The sequence below is a fragment of the Salmo trutta genome, chromosome 7 (genome assembly GCF_901001165.1).
Source record: "Salmo trutta chromosome 7, fSalTru1.1, whole genome shotgun sequence".
NCBI lineage: Eukaryota > Metazoa > Chordata > Actinopteri > Salmoniformes > Salmonidae > Salmo > Salmo trutta.
In genome coordinates, this window is record NC_042963.1 from 46,023,228 (window position 1) to 46,045,658 (window position 22,431).

Consider the following 22,431-nt stretch of genomic DNA (forward strand, 5'->3'; position numbering starts at 1 on the left):
AGTGCATGATTTATGCAAAAGTCAAGGGATCTCCAGTTAGGATTTGGGGCATGTACTACTTTGGTAAGACAAGGGTGTGAGTAAAGTACATCTGATATTGTCCATTATATCTGCTCTTTTTGGTGTAGGGAAGTGTGGTATTATAAATGTTATGACTGGGTGTATGGGTTTGTTTGTCTGTATGTCTATGTACGAGCATGTGGAAATGATTTTCCTCCTTGCAGGACAATACAATCTACTCTAATACATTTACTGACAATAACAGTGAGTCTCCTGAACCCATTTAGATTCACCCGTTACCTCCACTTGGTGACCTTTTGGAATCTAATACAACCTGCAGCAAAGATAATTATGTGGGCACTGAATTGGAGAGACATAGCATCGAGTACAGCAACCAATACTCCTGACCTGCTCACTGAGGTTCCACCCTCCTGGTAACCTCGTCAAATGGTAATATATTTGATGGCCCCAATTCTTATATTCGTCTGATGGAATCATTTGTAAATACATTGTATTACTATCCTGTACCAAAATGTATCCCCAATTTCATGGTATCCAATTGGAAGTTGCAGTCTGGTCTCATCACTGCAACTCCCATGCGGACTCGTGAGAGGCGAAGGTCGAAAGCCGTGCATCCTCTGAAACACAACCCAACCAAGCCACACTGCTTTTTGACACAATGCCCACTTGACACAATGCCCACTTAACCCAGAAGCCAGCCACACCAATGTGTCAGAGGAAACACCGTGTGACCATGTCAGCATGCATTGCGCCTGGCCTGCCACAGGTGTCGCTTGTGCACGATGGGACAAGGACATCCAGGCCAAACCCTCCCCTAACCCGGAAGACACTGTGTCAATGGTACGCCGCCCCATGGGTCTCCCGGTCGCGGCCGGCTGCGACAGAGCCTGGACTCAAACTAGGAATCTCTAGTGGCACAGATACCACCTTAGACCACTGCGCCACTCGGGAAGCCCTATCCTGCACCAATTCTATTGGTAAATGAAATTTATGATCACTCTAAATTGTGGTTAATGATGAGGATGCTGATTAAAGAAGGACACTATTAACAGCCAATTGTGATGCACTGAAAGCTGTCGTGACGTGACTACTATTAATCTGATGACTGTTATTTATCGAATCAACTAACTACGTGTCACGGTTGTCGTCGGTAATGGAGGACCAAAACGCAGCAGGTATGTGTATGCTCATCTTGCTTTTTAATAAATACAAAATGAACACCAAAATAACAAAGAACGAACGATCAACAAAAACAGTCTGGTAAGGCACAAGGCTAAACACAGAACAATCTCCCACAAAATAAGACAAACACACCCAACTAATATAGGACTTCCAATCAAAGGCAACACCAAACAGCTGCCTTCAATTGGAAGTCCAACCCCAATTAACTCAACATAGAAACACACACACTAGACTAACCATAGAATACATGAAAACCAAACAGTGCCCAAAAACCCCGGAATACTTAAATCAAATGCCCCTTCAACAAACACACCACCCCGAACCACATAAAACGAATACCCTCTGCCACGTCCTGACCAAACTACAATACCAATTAACCTTATACTGGCCAGGACGTGACACTATGTTAAATTGTTACTCGATTAAATTAATCATGTAACAATTAACTCATTAGGAATTTGGGGAACCACTAGAAAAGTTGTTAAAAAGTGTTACCATCTCCTAAATTAAATTCTAAAGCTATATAGATATCTCTTACATCAATAACAGTCACTTATTAATCATGACCTCATATCAGTTTCATTCTGAACGTCGTAGACCTCTTGAATCCATAAGAACCCCAGCCTTTCTGATTATTCAGTTCTACACAAATTGATTTCATTATTTATTTATTCAGGGTGACCCCACAGACACTGTAGTTTGGATAGGCAATCACTTGAAAAACTACAAACCACTTCCTGTTTGGATTTTTTCTCAGGTTTTTGCCTGCCATATGAGTTCTGTTATACTCACAGACATCATCATAATATGCATATCTTAGTTTCTGGGAGTAAGTAGCAAGCAGTTTACTCTGGGCACGTCAGTCATCCAAGCTACTCAATACTGCCACCATCCATAAGAAGTTAATACGTTTTTATTTTATTTTTCACCATTATTTAACCAGGTAGGCCAGTTGAGAACTAGTTCTCATTTACAACTGTGACCTGGCCAAGATAAAGCAAACCAGTGCGACAAAAACAACAACACAGAGTTACACATAAACAAACGTGCAGTCAATAACACAATACAAAAATCTATGCACAGTGTGTGCAAATGTAGAAGATTAGGGAGGTAAGGCAATAAATAGGCCATAGAAGAGAAATAATTACAATTTAGCATTAACACTGGAGTGATAGATGTGCAGATGATGATGTGCAAGTAGAGATACTGGGGTGCAAAAGAGCAAGAAGTTAAATAACAATATGGGGATGAGGTAGTTGGGTGTTCTATTTACAGATTGGCTGTGTACAGGTACAGTGAGCTGCTCTGACAGCTGATGCTTAAAGTTAGAGAGGGAAATATGTCTACAGCTTGAGACTTGTATCTTATATTACAGTTTTTCTCCATTGGTTTGGCTCATTTCTTGAAACAGAAATTACATTCTCAAAACTCTAAGATCATTTGGCAAAACAGTCTTACAGTTCAGCACAACACTATAGCTCACTTGCAAAAGCTCATATCTCTCCTAAAACTGTTCACTCATGCTTCAAAACTAAATTCCTTTCCCATATAAAGAGTCAGTGCCACGAAAATGGCAAAGATCCTTAATTGCTTTGGCTCATTTCTTGAAACAGACCGGACGTTCTCAACACTCTTGGTGCTTTAACCAAAACTAAATTTCCTTCTCATTTAAACAGTCAGTGCCCCCAAAATGCTTCGTCCCTTTGGCATTGTGTAAGCACTGCAAGTCAAAATGTTTAGATGTTTTGTCACTATGGCAGAGGACCATTGAAATATCCCTCATGTCCACCTTTCAGTCTTAGCCCAGTCCTTCATTGACATTGGTTACTGTACTGTTTTTTGTCCAGCTAACAGAATACAATTGTGTATAAAACTGAAAAAAGAAATAGGATTTTAGGGTAAGAGTAGCCTCCAAGGCTTGACATCACACATTGCACTCATACTGCCAAGGAAATTGTAACCATTATCATTCACACACATTAAGTAACTTCCATACATCAGAGTAAAAAGAAAATGTATACAGCATAATATACTGTAATATAAACACACAAACAAAAAACAATGAAAATGATATGCAGCCTACAGTGCTATAAATAAAGCTGGAGTTTCACAACTAACAGTTCTTCACTGGTCGCTGTCCTCACCCTCCCTCTCCTGGCCACCATCCTCACCCTCCTGGCCATCCACACGCTGCTGTCTGTCTGGCCACAGATTCTCGTCCACATCACAGCGTATATTCTCCCTTGCGATGCAACGAGGGAAGAAACGGTGTGCATGTCGCAACCATCCCCTACACTGATCTCCTGTAATATCCTCACACGCATGGAGCAGGGACCTCTGATCTTGAGCCCGATGCTCATACACTCTCCACCTCCAAGCGGAGAAATACTCCTCAATAGGATTGAGGAAAGGAGAGTAAGGTGATAGGAACACCATGACCATCCTTGGATGAGTAGTGAACCAGGCCCTGATGAGCGGGCCACGGTGGAAATTCACATTGTCCCATACAATGACATATTGTGGTAGGTGAGGCCCTACGAGACCTCTCTCATTTTCAGGGATCAAATCAAAATGAAGGCGGTCCAAGACGATGAGGAGCTTCTGTGTATTGTATTGGCCAAGACTGGGGATGTGAGTGGCCACACCATTCTCAGATATGGCAGCACACATAGTTATATTGCCCCCTCGCTGGCCTGGGACGTCCGCCGTGGCCCGGTGGCCAATAATATTACGGCCACGTCTTCGGCCCTTGGCCAGGTTGAAGACAGCTTCATCCACAAACACAAGGATGTGATGGGTCTCGTTTCCTTCCAATGCCATTATTCTCTACAATAGCGTAAAAAAAGAAAACATCAAATCAGTCATACAGAAGAGTCATACACTACAGTTACAGACAATTACATAGGAATGTTCTATGTTCTCCACAAGTTCAATATACTACTGGCCACTACTCCAGTGGTTCCAAACCTGGGGTACATGTACCCCTATGCAGAGGTACTACAGGGGGTATTTGACAGAAAGGGGAGGGGGGAAATCATCAATGACTAGACTTACTGAAATGTTACAGTAAAACCCACAGTATTAGATAGATTTACATGGGAGGCACTAATTGCAGCTCTTTGACCCCTTTTCTTATTGTATGTTATATTCTTCAAAATAAGGACTATAATGATAATTGCATCATACAGTAAGCTGCAGTTTTTAGGCGAAATGTTGAAGTCAGATAAATCAAATACTTCCATACCTGGATTACCTGGATACACAAATCAGGTAAAGTGGGTACTGAAGCCAAAAATGTTTGGGAACCACTGCTTAATTGTAAAAAGGTTATAATGATGGACAACCAGTAACTGACTTACATGTACATACTGGTACCGCAGCTCTTTCACTCTATCAGAGTTCCTCTCAAATGGTACCCTGTAAATTTGCTTCATTGTCATCTGATGCTTCTTCAATATCCGGTCTATTGTGGAGTTGCTTATAGAGTTGACATTTTGGAATATGGCATTGTCTTGTAGGATTGCAGCGCGGATCTGTCTCAATGTGATGGCATTATTTGCCATCACCATGTTACAGATCTCTTGTTCTTGTTGTTCATTGAGAAGTTTTCCTCTGCCACCCGTGCAAGGTTGTCGTCCAAGCCTAGATATAGAAGTCAAAGGACAACACTCCATTCGTAATGTATACCTTATGTATTCCTTACAGAATGAGTTACCTATGTAATTGTATTGTTGTTTTACTTACAGTAACTTTACCACAATTTTAATGCATCACTACACAGTGACTGGAATACTACTGTAAACTGTATCATCAATACTGTAGAAAATAAACTATTCCATAGTTTATTTTCTCCATGTTTTTCTTGTCATTTTTAGTATCATAACATCCCATTGAGGTAAGATATTACTGTAGGCCTATCACACACACACACACACACACACACACACACACACACACACACACACACACACACACACACACACACACACACACACACACACACACACACACACACACACACACACACACACACACACACACACACTAAATGAATAGGTAAATGTGTAAATAAATATATTTCTTGCTCTATGCACAGTGTCCTGTCCTATACAACATATAATTCCATCATTGACTGACTACATACCGGTTTTCCCTGCGAAAGGTTTGGATGATGGAGGAGACTGTTGAGCGAGGCACATTAGGCTGCACTCGGCGACCTGCCTCCGCCATTGTGAGGCCATGGTTGATGACATGGTCTATAATTGTGGCCCGATTTTCATCCGGGACAGCATGGTGTCTTCGTGCTCCTCGGCCTCTTCCCCCTATTCCACCACCACGCACCCTTACTCCTCCTCCTCCTCTTCTTCCTCTTCCTCTTCCTCGAGCAGGCAGTTGCCCTTGTTCATTTACTTGGCCAGGTGCCTCCATGTTCAGAAATTGTACTGGTCCTGCATGGTCAAGCTCTTTACATACCTGTTTGGCAGCATTCACAGTCATGGACAGCACCTGTCAGGTAACTAAACATACTGTTTGATTGGTCATCTGAGATGTGTGAAACTCCTCATTCGTTAGTCAAGTTCTAGTTTCACCTGACTGTCAATTGCTGTAATAAATTGATCAAATGTTCCAAGGGATTCATATATGGTATTCATGGTATTATGTTCTTGACTAATTTTGACAATTGAACAGACTATTGTGCATGTGATGACTTATACAATGAAATGACGCTGACATGTTTTGGAGTGAACAACCATTAGACTGAGAATCAACTATCAGTTTAGATCAATAAGATCTATTCACTTGGAAATTGTGCTAAATGTAGGCTACATGTACTTAATCATTTGTAAAGATGTACTGTGACATTGAGACATGTACTTAGACATTTGCAATTTGATGAAATAAATGAGAAATTCAATTCTGTTGTGAACAATTGCCAAGTGGTTTGGAGGTTTGTCCATGTAGTTTTGAGAATGTAATTTCTGTTTCAAGAAATGAGCCAAACCAATGGAGAAAAACTGTGTGTGGCAAAGCTGGGACTGAGTTTTGAAAAGTTATCCAGTGTGACCACTGATGGGTGCCCAAACTTGACAGGAAAAAACGTTGGCCTTTTGAAAAAGATAAAAAAAAAAAAAAAAGACAATTATTTTCCTGCATTGCATTATTCCTCAGGAGGTGCTCTGTAAATGTGTTCTGAAAATGAGCCATGTTGTGGATACAGTCACTAAAGTGGTAAACTTCATAAGAGCAAATCTTTAAACCACAGGCAGTTTGTCTTACTGTTGGAGGAGACAGAGTCCGGTCATACAGATCTCCCCTACCACACAAACATGAGATGGCTGAGTTTGGGGAAGGTGCTTAAAAGGGTGTGGGACCTGAAGTCAGAGATTGCTGAGTTTTTGCAAATGAAAGGAAAATATGTGGATTTCACTCAACTGCAAGATAAAGAATGGTTGGCTGATTTTGCCTTCACCATAGACATCATGGCCCTCATGAATGAACTGAATTCCAAAGGGAAGGGCCTTTTTGCACATCAGATGTACAGCCTTGTCAAATCCTTCAAGGGAAAATTACTCCTCCTGACCCACCAAGTAGAAGCCAACAATCTCACCCACCTTCCGAACACTATGTCACAACTCCCACTGAAGGTGGCGGCCCTCCTGCTCGTGTGGCGCTCGGCGGTCGTCGTCACCGGCCTACTAGCTGCCACTGATTCCTTTTGTTTTCCCCCCTTTCCGTTATTGTTTGCACCTGTCCTCAGTTGGGTTGATTAGCAGGGCTATATTAGCTAGTTGGCCCGCCTGCTCTTCGCGCGGGATTGTTTCTCTGTGTGTTGCTTGTTTACGTGCTGGATGTATTTGGCACTAGTGCATTGTTTTGCGCTCCCTGAGTTTTGTCCCCTGTGTTTGGGGCACTTTGATTTTGTGTGCGCTCAGTTCGCTATTTGGGGTGGCTGGTGTTTTACCGTGTCGAGCATTAAAGCTATCACCCTTATCGCTGTTTCCTGCGTTTGATTCCTCCTCAACTACGCCCAAGCCATACACACTACTAGTCTGTTCCCTATCAGATGACCACCGGGAGAAGTATATATCGCTGCTGTGTGCTTTGAACAGGGAGTTTTCTCGTCGTTTTGAGGATTTCAAAGTGTTGGAAAATGACATGCTGTTGGTTTCCTCTCCTTTCACCTTCAACGTGGATAACGCTCCAACTGACCTGCAACTTCAGCTTATCGATCTTCAGTCTGATGCAGGGATTGGAGAACTATTCAAAACAATGTCACTGACGAGGTTCTATGCATCTCTCGATGAACAAAACTTTCCAAAGATTAGGAGTCGTGCTCAGAAGATGTTTATACTGTTTGGGTCAACCTATGTATGTGAACAGACATTTTCAGTGATGAAATATACCAAGTCAAGGCACAGATAATCTCTTACTGACTCATCTCTCAGCAATCCTGCGCATAGCGACATCAGAAACTATACCTGACTTCACTGCTCTAGTCAATGCCCATCAGACTTTATTCCTCACACTGATTGAATAGTTTAAATGTAATGTTGACCTCTCTCTCTTTCTTGTGTTTTTGTTCATACCCGTTAACAAGAGTTCTGTCTGTGGTGCTGAATGCACAGTGTACTTTTCCCTCTGTGTAATTCATTGCATGTTTAATAATGAAAATACCTACCAAAAGGAGACCATGGATGTGGTTTATTTCAGTGCATGTTGTAAAAGTAAAATACTGTAAGTAGCATATCTGGATGTGATTTACAGTAGATATATCTGTCAACACAGTCATGCACATGTATAATCCTGTAATATGACTCTGGCCCGCATTGGCAAAAATATATTCTAATGGCCCCGCCATGGAAAATAATTGCCCAGGTCTGCCTTAGATCCTCAGGAAGGAGGGGGTCATGGCAATGCATAATAAGTAACTTATTTGTTACAGAGCCGGTGCCTTCAAATGATAGACAAGTTTTTTCTATTCTTGATGTACCTGACACTTGGTCTGGAGGAGAAGGACATAGGGCATTGTTTCAATCTTCATCAGTCAACAGTCAGCATCATCAACCCCTAGATACTGTACATTTGGATGTCTCCTGAGGCAGTGAGAGCCAGCATGCCTCATGTTTTTGGCAAGTACTCAAACACCCAAGTAATCATTGGCTGTACAGAAATTAAATGCCAGACACCATCCTCATTAAGACTGAGATGTTTTCTCAGCACAAATCCCACACTACCATGAAAGGAATGATATGTATGTCAACCAATGCAATGGCTGTCGGTGCCATTTAAGATCAGGGAGGACGATATATATATTTTTTACAACACATTGGATGACTGTCATTCATATTCCATTCACCCAGCTCAATCTAACATTGATAGATTTAGGCTACTACATGATACTCTAATTTTCCTTATACCCATCATGAGGTTGCTACGACCTAGCCTACAAATGAAAGTTTACAACGTACAGTGCCTTCAGAAAGTCTTCATACATACCCCTTGACTTATTCCCCATTTAGTTGTGTTACAGCCTGAATTCAAAATGTTTCACCCATATACACACAATACCCCATTATGACAAAATGAAAACATGTTTTTATCCTTTTTTGCAAATGTATTGAAAATTAAATACAGAAATATCTCATTTACATACGTAGTCACACCCCTGAGTCAATACATGTTAGAATCACCTTTGGCAGCGATTACAGCTGTGAGTCTTTCTAGGTAAGTCTCTAAGAGCTTTGCACACCTGGATTGTACAATATTTGCACATAATTCTTTAAAAACGTTCTTCAAGCTATGTCAAGTTGGTTGTTGATCATTGCTAGACAGGCATTTTCATGTCTTGCCATAGATTTTCAAGCTGATTTAAGTCAAAACTGTAACTAGGCCACTCAGAACCATTCCGTCTTGGTAAGCAACTCCAGTTCAGATTTGGCCTTACGTTTTAAATTATTATCCTGCTGAAAGGTGAATTTGTCTCCCAGTGTCTGTTGGAAAGCAGACTGAACCAGGTTTTCCTCTAGGATTTTGCCTGTGCTTAGCTCTATTACGTTGCTTTTTATATTTAAAAAAACTGCCTAGTCTTTGCCAATGACAAGCATACTCATGACATGATGCAGCCACCACCATTCTGGAAAATATGAAGAGTGGTACTCAGTAATGTGTTGTGTTGGATTTGCCCGAAACATAAAGCTTTGTATTCAGGACATAAAGTTAATTTCTTTGCCACATTTTTTTCAGTTTACTTTAGTGTCTTATTGCAAACATGATGCATGTTTTGGAATGTTTTTATTCTGTACTGGCTTCCTTCTTTTCACCCAGTCATTTAAGTTAGTATTGTGGAATAACTACAATGTTGTTGATCCATCTTCAGTTTTCTCCTATCACAGCCATTAAACTCTGTAACTGTTTTAAAGTCACCATATTTTGTCACCAAAGCCCCATACGCTACCCACCACTGCGACCTATATTCTCTCGTTGGTTGGCCTTCGCTTCATACTCGTCGCCAAACCCACTGGCTACAGGTTATCTACAAGTCTCTGCTAGGTAAAGCCCCGCCTTATCTCAGCTCACTGGTCACCATAGCAGCACCCACTCATAGCACGCACTCCAGCAGGTATATCTCACTGGTCACCCCCAAAGCAAATTCCTCCTTTGGTCGCCTTTCCTTCCAGTTCTCTGCTGCCAATGACTGGAACGAACTGCAAAAATCACTGAAGCTGGGGACTCATATCTTCCTCACTAGCTTTAAGCACCAGCTGTCAGAGCAGCTCACAGATCACTGCACCTGTACATAGCCCATCTGTAAACAGCCCATCTATCTACCTCATCCCCATACTGTATTTATTTATTTATCTTGCTCCTTTGCACCCCAGTATCTCTACTTGCACATTCATCTTCTGCACATCTACCATTCCAGTGTTTAATTGCTATATTGTAATTACTTCGCCACCATGGCCTATTTATTGCCTTAACTCCCTTATCTTACCTCATTTGCACTCACTGTATATAGACTTTTTTGTTTTCTTTTTTTTCTACTGTATTATTGACTGTATGTTTTGTTTATTCCATGTGTAACTCTGCTGTATGTGTCGAATTGCTGTGCTTTATCTTGGCCAGATCACAGTTGCAAATGAGAACTTGTTCTCAACTAGCCTTTTTGGTTAAATAAAGGTGAAATAAATCAAACATTTTAAATTGGCCTCATTGTGAAATCCCTGAGTGGTTTCCTTCCTCTCCGGCAACTCAAATCAAATCAAATGTTATTTGTCACATACACATTGGTTAGCAGATGTTAATGCGAGTGTAGCGAAATGCTTGTGCTTCTAGTTCCGACAGTGTAGTAATATCTAACAAGTAATCTAACAATTCCCCAACAGCTATCTAATACACACAAATCTAAATGGGTGAATGAGAATATGTACATATAAGTATATGGATGACCGATGGCCGAGCGGCATAGGCAAGGTGCAATAGATGGTATAAAATACAGTATATACATGTGATATGAGTAATGTAAGATATATAAACATTATTAAAGTCGCATTATTTAGATTGGCATTGTATAAAGTGACTAGTGATCAATTTATTAAAATGCCCAGTGATTGGGTCTCAGTGTAGGCAGCAGCCTCTCTGAGTTAGTGATTGCTGTTTAGCAGTCTGATGGCCTTGAGCTAGAAGCTGTTTTTCAGTCTCTCGGTCCCAGCTTTGACGCACCTGTACTGACCTCACCTTCTGGATGGTAGCGGTGTGAACAGGCAGTGGCTTGGGTGGCTGATGTTCTTGATGATCTTTTTGGCCTTCCTGTGACATCGGTTGCTGTAGGTGTCATGGAGGGCTGGTAGTTTGCCTCCGGTGATGCATTGTGCAGACCGCACCACCCTCTGGAGAGCCTTGCGGTTGAGGGCGGTACAGTTGCGGTTCCAGGCTGTGATACAGCCCGACAGGATGCTCTCAATTGTGCATCTGTAAAAGTGTGTCAGGGTTTTGGGTGACAAGCCAAAACTGACAAACTGAGTTAGGAAGGACGCCTGTATCTTTGTAGTGACTGGGTGCATATTCACACCATCCAAAGTGTAATTAATAACTTCATCATGCTCAAAGGGATATTCAATATTTGCTTTTTTTTACCCATCTACCAATAGGATTTGATTTTAAGGTGCCCTTCTTTGCGAGGCATTGGAAAACCTCCCTGGTCTTTGTGGTAAAATCTGTTTTTGAAATTCACTGCTCGACTGAGGGATCGGACCTTATGTGTGGGGTACAGAGATGAGGTAGTCGTTAAAAAAATAATGTTAAACACTATTATTGCACACTCCATGCAAATTATTATGTGACTTATTAAGCACATTTTCACTCCTGAACTTATTTAGGCTTGCCATAACAAAGGGGTTGAATACTTATTGACTCAATACATTTCAGCTTTTCAGTTTTAAATTTGTAAATATTTCTAAAAACATAATTCCACTTTGACCTTATGGGGTATTGTGTGTAGGCCGTGACACAAATCTCAATTTAATACATTTTAAATTCAGGCTATAACTAAATGTGGAAAAAGTCAAGGGGTGTGAATACTTTCTGAAGGCACTTTAGGTGAACAGGTCGAGAGACAAATGTGAGTAATCAAGATGACAGACAGTGACACATTCAATACCGTCTTGCACATTCTTGCTTGTATCTATCTACGGTGTAATCATGAGTACAAATTCAGGTATGTTTATCCCCATTTCGTTCCATTTAAGATTATTTTTTCAACAGGATCGGCAGAATGAATACACCCCTGATCACCCGCAAACACAGTTCATTTACATAGTAGCCCCATACAAACAGCAAGATCACTTTGGTCGTTGTATAATTTCTTCTCACAACTACGTGCTCTCCTCTAACTTTCCCCTTAGTTTGTGGACTTCAGTTCACAACACAACAGCTGTCTGTGACCAGGCAAAAAACTTTTCCAAGCCAAACCGTCAGACCATAACCGCTAACCGCTACACACTGCCTACATCGTTGTCGCCTTATTAGCTAACATCATAGTCAAAATAGCTACTAGAACTAACTCGTTGGTAAACCTGATACAATCATGCAGTACAGTGTACAGCAAGCAGTTTAGCATTTACACTTGCGGGCCCCGATGGCAATAAATTAATAAAGCCTAAAGCTTACCTTGACTTCAAAGAGTTCCAGTGTTGAGTATCCATAGTGTGCTAACTAACATAGCATCCCTCTCTGTTTGAGTCGGGTGTTTGAGTAGGCTAGACTTTCTAGTTGCATTTGCTAGCTAAGTAAGTGAAAGTGAAAAATACAACTAAATATAGCTATCTCGCTCTCTCTTGCTTCTCCTTCATTTTGGAACAAATTAAATTGTTCAAAACGGTTCAACTATTGTCATTCTCTCTCTTTGATTCAACTACTCACCACATTTTATGCACTGCAGTGCTAGCTAGCTGTAGCTTATATTTTCAGTAGAATCAATTTCTGATCCTTTGATTGGGTGGACAACCTTTCAGTGTATGCTACAAGAGCGCTGATAGGTTGGAGGACGTCCTCCGGAAGTTGCCATAGTTACTGTGATAGTCTAGGGAAGGGGGTGAGAACCATGAGCCTCCTAGGTTTTATATTGAAGTCACTATACCCAGAGGAGGACGGAATCTAGCTGTCCTCCGGCTACACCATGGTGGTACCCCAGAGAGTGCTGTTGAGGCTACTGTAGACCTTCATTGCATAACGGTGTGTTTTAATCAATTATTTGGTGACGTGAATATATTTAGTGTCATTTTATCGAAAAAAGGATAACTTGCTCCTCTGAGGAGCCTCCACTGACCCAATGGAGCTGTTACTTTTTGTTTCTTCTATGTATTCCGGCTCTGTTAGTGACAAATAATTATTCAAGAAATCTGGCAATATAGATCTCCTGGACAAAGACATGACAGTCATGGTGGATAAGGGATTTAATATTGATGACTTAGTGACGTGCAAAGTTTACAGGCGTCCATTTCTGAGTAAAAAGTCACAAATGCCCAGTGATGAAGTGAGGGTCACTCAGGAGATAGCACGATTGAGGGTCCATGTAGAGAGGATCAACAGACGAATCAAGGAGCTCTTATCCCACTGTCAATCACTGGCAGTATTAATCAGCTTTTTACTGTAGCCAGCCTTCAAGCCAACTACCAAAACAAACCACAAGTCAAGGCTTGGGCAAGGGAATAGGCTAGCCTAATGTGAGCTAGTAGGTGAAATCACTGGGAGACATGATATTAAGTTATTTATTATGATGTCTGATAAATTTTTAGGGCTTCTAAAAGCATGAATGAAGGTCTCTCAAGTGGATCATACAGAACATACATAAACTCAGAAAAAAAAAGAAACGTCCTCTCACTGTCAACTGCGTTTATTTTCAGCAAGCTTAACGTGTAAATATTTGTATGAGCACAACAAGATTCAACAACTGAGATATAAACTGAACAAGTTCCACAGACATGTGACTAACAGAAATTGAATAATGTGTCCCTGAACAAAGGGGGGGTGGGGGGGTCAAAATCAAAGGTGATGTGGCCACCAGCTGCATTAAGTACTGCAGCGCATCTCCTCCTCATGGACTGCACAAGATTGCCAGTTCTTGCTGTGAGATGTTACCCCACTCTTCCACCAAGGCACCTGCAAGTTCCTGGACATTTCTGGGGACAATGGCCCTAGCCCTCACCCTCCGATCCAACAGGTCCCAGACGTGCTCAATGGGATTGAGATCCGGGCTCTTCGCTGGCCATGGCAGAACACTGACATTCCTGTCTTGCAGGAAATCATGCACAGAACGAGCAGTATGGCTGGTGGCATGGTCATGCTGGAGGGTCATGTCAGGATGAGCCTGCAGGAAGGGTACCACATGAGGGAGGAGGATGTCTTCCCTGTAATGCACAGCATTGGGATTGCCTGCAATAACAACAAGCTCAGTCCGATGATGCTGTAACACACCGCCACAGACCATAACGGACCCTCCACCTCCAAATTGATCCCACTCTAGAGTACAGGCCTCGGTGTAACGCTCATTCCTTCGATGATAAACACGAATTCGACCATCACCCCTGGTGAGACAAATCCGCGACTTGTCAGTGAAGAGCACTTTTTGCCAGTCCTGTCTGGTCCAGCGACGCTAGGTTTGTGCCCATAGGCGACGTCTGGTGAGGACCGGCATTACAACAGGCCTACAAGCCCTTAGTCCAGCTTCTCTCAGCCTATTGCAGACAGTCTGAGCCCTGATAGAGGAATTGTGCGTTCCTGGTGTAACTCGGGCAGTTGTTGTTGCCATCCTGTACCTGTCCTGCAGGTGTGATGTTCGGATGTACCGATCCTGTGCAGGTGTTGTTACATGTGGTCTGCCACTGCGAGAATGATCAACTGTCCATCCTGTCTCCCTGTAGCGCCTTCTTAGGCATCTCACAGTACGGATATTGCAATTTATTGCCCTGGACACATCTGCAGTCCTCATGCCTCCTTGCAGCATGTCTAAGGCACGTTCACGCAGATGAACAAGGACCCTGGGCATCTTTCTTTTTGTGTTTTTCAGAGTCAGTAGAAAGGCCTCTTTAGTGTCCTAAGTTTTCATAACTGTGACCTTATTTACAATGAAGATCTGTGAAGTTATTTGGATTTTTACGAATTATCTTTGAAAGACAGGGTCCTGAAAAAGGGACGTTTCTTTTTTTGCTGAGTTTACATCAGGAGATGCACCTAGCCGAAGTGCACCTGGGTGGATAACCAGTCTACACTTCCTATAGTTCAGGTTGTTCATAGTTGTATAGTCCCTCAACAACTCTGTTTCCATTTCCAGTCCTCTCTTCATGTGTGCCATTTGACATGTGTGCCAATTATCCTCTCAGCTAAGTTTTCTGCTGTGCATTGCCCTCTCACATGGCTGACTTCTCTTAAAGTAGAAGCAGTCACTCCTTATTTTCCTTTAGGAGTGACACTCTTTTTGTGGCTCTTTCAATCTCATGTGACTGTGATTGGTTAACTTCTTGCGAATTAAGTGGGACGTTAGCGGTGAAATTGCAGAGCGCCAAATTCAAATTAAATTACTATAAATATTAAACTTTCATGAAATCACAAGTGCAATACATCAAAATAAAGCTTAACTTGTTGTTAATCCAGCCGCCGTGTCAGATTTCAAAAAGGCTTTACGGCGAAAGCAAACCATGTGATTATCTGAGGAGAACGCCCAGCACACAAATGCATAACAAATCATTTTCAACCAGGGAGTTGCGACACGAAAGTCAGAAATAGCGATATAATATATGCCTTACCTTTGAAGATCTTCTTCTGTTGGCACTCCAAAAGGTCCCAGTTACATTACAAATGGTCCTTTTGTTCGATAAAGTCCTTCTTTATATCCATAAAAACTCAGTTTAGCTGGCGCGCTTCAGTCAATAATCCACTCGGTTTCCCTCCTTCAAAATGCATACAAAATGAATCCCAAACGTTACCAATAAACTTATCCAAACAAGTCAATCAACGTTTATAATCAAACAATAGGTACCCTAATATGCAAATAAATGATCAAATTTAAGACCGAGAATCGTTATTGTAAAATACCAAAGAACGCGCTCTCATTCACGTGCTTGGAAACACCACAGCCGAAATGGGAGCCACCTTGAAAAACTCCAGTTTCTGGATCATTTTTCCAAAAACCAACCTGAAACTCTTTCTAAAGACATCTAGTGGAAGCCCTAGGAACTGCAATTGGGCACGATTTCGCCCTATTATAAAAGTGCCAGCCATTGAAATCAGTGGTAGGATGAAATAATTTTGGGGGGGATGGTTTGTTCTCGGGGTTTCGCCTGCCATTTCAGTTCTGTTATACTCACAAACATTATTTTAACAGTTTTAGAAACGTTAGAGTGTTTTCTATCCAAATCTATCAATTATATGCATATCCTAGCTTCTGGGCCTGAGTAGCAGGCAGTTTACTTTGGGCACATTTTCATCCGGACGTCAAAATACCGCCCCCTATCCCAAAGAAGTTAACATATGCACAGTCTGTGGCCCTTTATTGGTAGCCCTGTAGTCCGAGAATGGTATCAGACACAGCAGGTGCTGATAAGAGAGAACCCTGCCAGCCTGTACTTTGCCAAGGATGGAGTCTACTAGCGGTTTCCCTGCAGAAATGCCCATTGAGTTAAGTCTGGGGTGAAGTTGGCATAGGCAGCTTCAATGGCAAAGGATGAGGGGCCCGGAAGCTCACCAGTGAATCCTTTGTACAGCACAGATCTCAAAAAAGACTAATTGTATGCGTAAAACCTATTAGGCATACTGCTACATTAATGTAATGACAAAGTCTAGAGAAAGCAGAGAGTAAAAAAAAGCATTTCCATGAATGCCCTACATATGATGCATTAATTGCTGTGCAGTTATGTAAATGTATAACTTTTATATTGTGTGTTTCGTAATGCAATGTGTGTGCAGTTATTCATGTATTGTTAGACTATGAATGATACATTCATGGTCTAACAATACATGAATATCTGCACACACATTGCATCACGAAACACACACGACACATCATAGGTTATTTAAACTTGGTCTACCCTTCCAATTGGAGGTTGAACTCCTTTTGCATAACTAATGCCACTTTTGGAGGTCCTATCTATTTTGGGTTTCAGCACCACCATTTCATCCACAGGTCCTGACTTCACCCCCTATATACAGTATTACAAGCTGTTAGTAAACAACCAGTTGCAGCGAAATACTATATTAATCACAAAGGCAGTGTTAATACAAACCATTGTTCTGGGTTTATGCCATCTTTGTTCAGGACAGAACCGGAGGGACAACAGGCATACTGCGCTCTGAGTAATGAGCTGTCTGATATAGAAGTGCAACCAGATGGTTACACATACCAGTGCCAGCGACACAGGAGTAGCGGCTGCTGACCAGCACAACTTGATCTGAATCTCTTAGAGTCATCTAAAATGGACATACCGAAACATTACAATTTTTACACTTTGAATACGTCATTACTGCAGTTTTATAATACAGACGAAAAAGGTGAGGATACACTGGTGAGGAACTGGAGCATAAAAGCAGCATGACTTATAAGATAGCTGAGTGAGTGACTGGCAATGTTGACGTAACTGGTTTTAGGGTAAATGTATTTAATTGCAGAACTTATTTAGTTATGTTCCAAATCAGATATAGTCTTCAGAGATGGGGCTGAAACCATATTGCATCCTTTGATCCCTCAGCTACGTAAACAGGAGGTATCCTCTACTACTACAAGACCGTTTCGGATGTATTGCCATTTATTAGGTGTCATTGCTTATCAGTCATGGTGATCTTATTCTAAATACAAAATCAGACAGAGTTAGCTTATCTGTCACGGCCGTCGTAAGGATTGGACCAAAATGCAGCGGGTACGTGAATGCTCATATTTACTTTATACAGAACACTACGCAAAACAAGAAAACGAAAAAAAACGAACGACTGCTAAACAGTTCTGCAGGCTAACCATAGCAGTGCAAAAACAACTTCCCACAAAAGACAGGTGGAAAAAGGGCTACCTAAGTATGACTCCCAATCAGCAACAACGATGTACAGCTGTTCCTGATTGAGAGCCATACCAGACCAACACAAAGAAATACACAACATAGAAAGAACATAGAAATACAAAACATAGAAAAATACCCAAAAACCCCCGACAAGACAAAACAAACACACCCCTGCCACGCCCTGACCAAACTACAATAACAAATAACCCCTTATACTGGTCAGGACCTGACATTATCATAAGCAGGAAATACTGAAACATGGAAGTGAAGGAAGCTACAGAAGAGCAAGTTCAACCAAACATAGTTTGAACACATGACAAAAGCTATTTTAAAATCTGACACCGCGTTGCATAAAGGAGTTCTGTATCTATAATTCTTAAAATAATTGTTATGTATTTTGTGAACGTTAATCGTGAGTAATTTAGTAAATTCACCGGAAGTTTTCGGTGGGTATGCTAGTTCTGAACATCACATGCTAATGTAAAAAGCTGGTTTTGATATAAATACGAAGCGTCCCACCTTGCCCAGGGAGGTTAACCCATGTGTATGACCAGTAGCCTTCACAAGATCAGATATGGCCCAGACCAGACACATCTTGTTGGTTTTCCTTGCCTCATCCACACAGATTCTGCTTATGTTCTGTTTTTTACATGTCCAATGGTCAATTCGAAGTTGATCCAGCTTTGTACACTCACATAGGCTCAGCCTTCATTCTGTTTACGCATGTCTAATATTTAAACTTATATCGATTCTTCTTTCTACTTCAAAGAGAACAGTATAGGTTACTGAAAATCACCAGATGACTGGAAAAATCTCCCACAACGGAAGCCACTCCTCAGTAAAAGGAACATGACAGTCATTTTGGAGTTTGCCTAAAGGACTCTCAGACCATGAGAAACAAGATTCTTCGGTCTGATGAAACCAAGATTGAAGTCTTTGGCCTGAATGCCAATTATCACGTCTGGAGGAAACCTGGCACACTCCCCATGGTGAAGCATGGTGGTGGCAGCATCATGCTTTGAGGATGTTTTTCAGCGGCAGGGACTATGAAACTAGACAGGATCGAGGGAAAGATGAATGGAGCAATGTACAGAGAGATTCTTGATGAAAACCTGCTCCAGAGCACTCAGGACCTCAGACTGGGGCAAAGGTTCACCTTCCAACAGGACAATGACCCTAAGCACACAGCCAAGACAATGCAGCAGTGGCTTCGGGACAAGTCTCTCAATGTCCTTGAGTAGCCTAGCCAGAGCCCGGACTTGACAATTTCGGAAAAAATATGTGCCCATATTAAACTGCCTCCTACTTAAACTCAGAAGCTAGGATATGCATATTAAACTCAGAAGTTTCTAAAACCGTTTGAATGGTGTCTGTGAGTATAACAGAACTCATATGGCAAGCAAAAACCTGAGAGAAATCCTACTAGGAAGTGGAAATTTGGATACATGGGCTCTCTTCAAGTCGTTTCCTATTGAATACACAGTGACGTAGTAATAATTGTGCACTTCCTACGGCTTCCACTAGATGTCGACAGTCTTTACAAAGTTGTTTGAAGCTTCTACGATGAACAGAGCCCGAATGACAAGGAGGGGAAGTTGTTGAGGCAGGGGTGACATCACTTCTTGGAGCGCGTTCATGAGGATGGATCCCTCCCGTTCCAAAACCTTTTTCAAGACACAGGAACCGTCCGGTTGAAATATTATTGAATCTTCACGTTCTGAAGGCCCTAAAGATTGATGTATTACAACGTTTGACATGTTTGAACGAACGTAAATAAAACTTTTTTTTACTTTTCGTCGCGACATCGTCCGTGCGCTTTCTACACTTGGAGTAGCTTACTGGACGCACAAACAACAAGGAGTTATTTGGACATAAATTATGGACTTTATTGAACAAAAGAACATTTGTTGTGGACCTGGGATTCCTGGAAGTGCCTTCTGATGAAGATCATCAAAGGTAAGTGAATATTTCTAATGCAATGTATGATTTTAGATGACTCCAAGATGGCGGCTATCTGTATAGCCTAGTGTATTTTTCTGAGCTCAGTACTCAGATTATTGCAGAGTGCTTTCCTCGTGAAGCTTTTTTAAAATCTTTCATAGCGTTTGCATAAAGGAGATGTTCATCTATAATTCTTTGAATGACAGTTTAATTTTGTATCAATGTTTATGACAAGTATTTTTGTAAATTGTGGCGCTGATTCACCGGCAGTATTTGAGGGAAAATATTTTCTGAACGTCACGCGCCGATGTAAAATGCTGTTTTTATATATAAATATGAACTTTATCGAACAAAAACTGCATGTATTGGGTAACATGATGTCCTAGGAGTGTCATCTGATGATTGTCAAAGGTTAGTGCTGCATTTAGCTGTGTTTTGGGTATTTGTGATGCATGCTAGTTGCTAGGAAAATGGCTGTGTGGTTGTTTTTGTCGATGTACTCTCCTAACATAATCTAATGTTTTGCTTTCGCTGTAAAGCCTTTTTGAAATCGGACAACGTGGTTCGATTCAGGAGAAGTGTATCTATAAAATGGTGTAAAATAGTCATATGTTTGAGAAATTGAAGTTATAGCATTTATGACGTATTTGTATTTCGCGCCACGCGATTCCACTGGCTGTTGACTAGGTGGGCGTCCCACCTTGCCCAGGGAGGTTTTAAAGTCCCTGACCACTAGGAGTGCCGCTTCTGGATGAGCATTTTCTTGTTTGCTTATGGCCTTATAGAGTTGGTTGAGTGCGGTCTTAGTGCCAGCATCGGTCTGTGATGGTAAATAGACGGCTACAAATAATGTACATTACCACTCAAAGGTTTGGGGTCACTTAGAAATTTCCTTGTTTTTGAAAGAAAAGCAATTTTTTTTGTCCATTAAAATAATATCAAATTGATCAGAAATACAGAAATATATTCTTCACAGATTTCAAGTAACAGACACATCTCAACATCAACTGTTCAGAGGAGACTGCGTGAATCAGGCCTTTTCTACAGAGAAACCACTACTATTAACATTGTTTTTAAAAACCTTTATTTAACTAGACAAGCCAGTGAAGAACACATTTTTATTTACAATGATGGCCTACCCCGGCGAAACCCTAACCCACACGATGCTGGGTCATTTGATTTGGGACTCTCAATCACAGCCGGTTGTGATACAGCCTGGAATCAAACCAGGGTCTGTAGTGACGTCTCTAGCCCTGTGATGCAGTGCCTTAGACCGCTGCGCCACTCGGGAGCCCCCCCAAGAAAGAGAAGAGACTTGCTTGGGCCACGAGCAATGGACATTAGACCAGTGGAAATCTGTCCTTTGGTATGCTGAGTCCAAATTTGAGATTTTTGGTTCCAACCGCCGTATCTTTGTGAGACGCAGAGTAGGTGAACTGATGATCTGCGCATGTGTGGTTCCCACTGTGAAGCATGGAGGAGGAGGTGTAATGCTTTGGGGGTGCTTTGCTGGTGACACTGTCTGGGATTTATTTAGAAGTCAAGGCACACTTAACCAGCATGGCTATCACAGCATTCTGCAGCGATACGCAATCCCGTCTGGTTTGCGCTTTGTGGGACTATCATTTGTTTTTCAACAGGACAATGACCCAACACACCTCCAGGCAATGTAAGGGCTATTTTACCAAGAATGGAGAGGGATGGAATGCTGCATCAGATGACCGGGCTCCACAATCACCCGACCTCAACCCAATTGAGATAGTTTGGGATGAGTTGGACCACAGAGTGAAGGAAAAGGAGCCAACAAGTGCTCATCATTTGTGGAACCTCCTTCAAGGCTGTTAGAAAAGCATTCCAGGTGAAGCTGGTTGAGAGAATGCCAAGAGTGTGCAAAGCTGTCATCTAGGCAAAGGGTGGCTACTTTTAAGAATCTCAAATATTAAATATATTTTGATTTGTTTAACACTTTTTTGATTAATACATGATTCAATATGTGTTAGTTCATAGTTTTGATATCTTCACTATTATTCTACAATATAGAAAATAGTAAAAATAAAGACAAACCCTTGAATGAGTAGGTGTGTCCAAACTTTTGACTGGTGCTGTATATAATCTGTTTTCTTAGATACTTTACAGTTGGCACAATGTATTCTCCTGCCATCTTCCAAACCTAGATTCATCCGTCAGACTGCTAAATGGTGAAGCGTGATTCCTCACCCCAAAGACCGCATTTACACTGCTCCAGAGTCCAATGGCTGTGAGTTTTACACCACTCCAGCCAACGCTTTGCATTGAGTATGGTGATCTTAGGCTTGTGTGCGGCTGCTCGGCCATGGATACCTATTTCATGAAGTTCCCGAAGAACAGTTCTTGTGCTGACCTTGCTTCCAGAGTTACTGTAGTTTGGAACTCGGTAGTGAGTGTTGCAACCGAGGTCAGACGATTCAGAGGTCCTTTTGTGGCCTACCACTTTGAGGCTGAGCCGTTGTTGCTCCTAGACGTTTCCACTTCACAAATAACAGCACTTACAGTTGACCGGGGCAGCTCTAGCAGGGCAGAAATGTAACGAACTGATGTCAGCAACAGGTGTGGTTGAAATAGCCGAATCCATAAATTTGAATGGGTGTCCACATACTTTTTGTCCATGTAGTGTATGTTTAATGCACCTCTATGACCTTGAGGGTAGTCTTATGTCCACACTTTAGCCCTCTATCCACACACTTTACCCCACTGAACCTGATGAAAT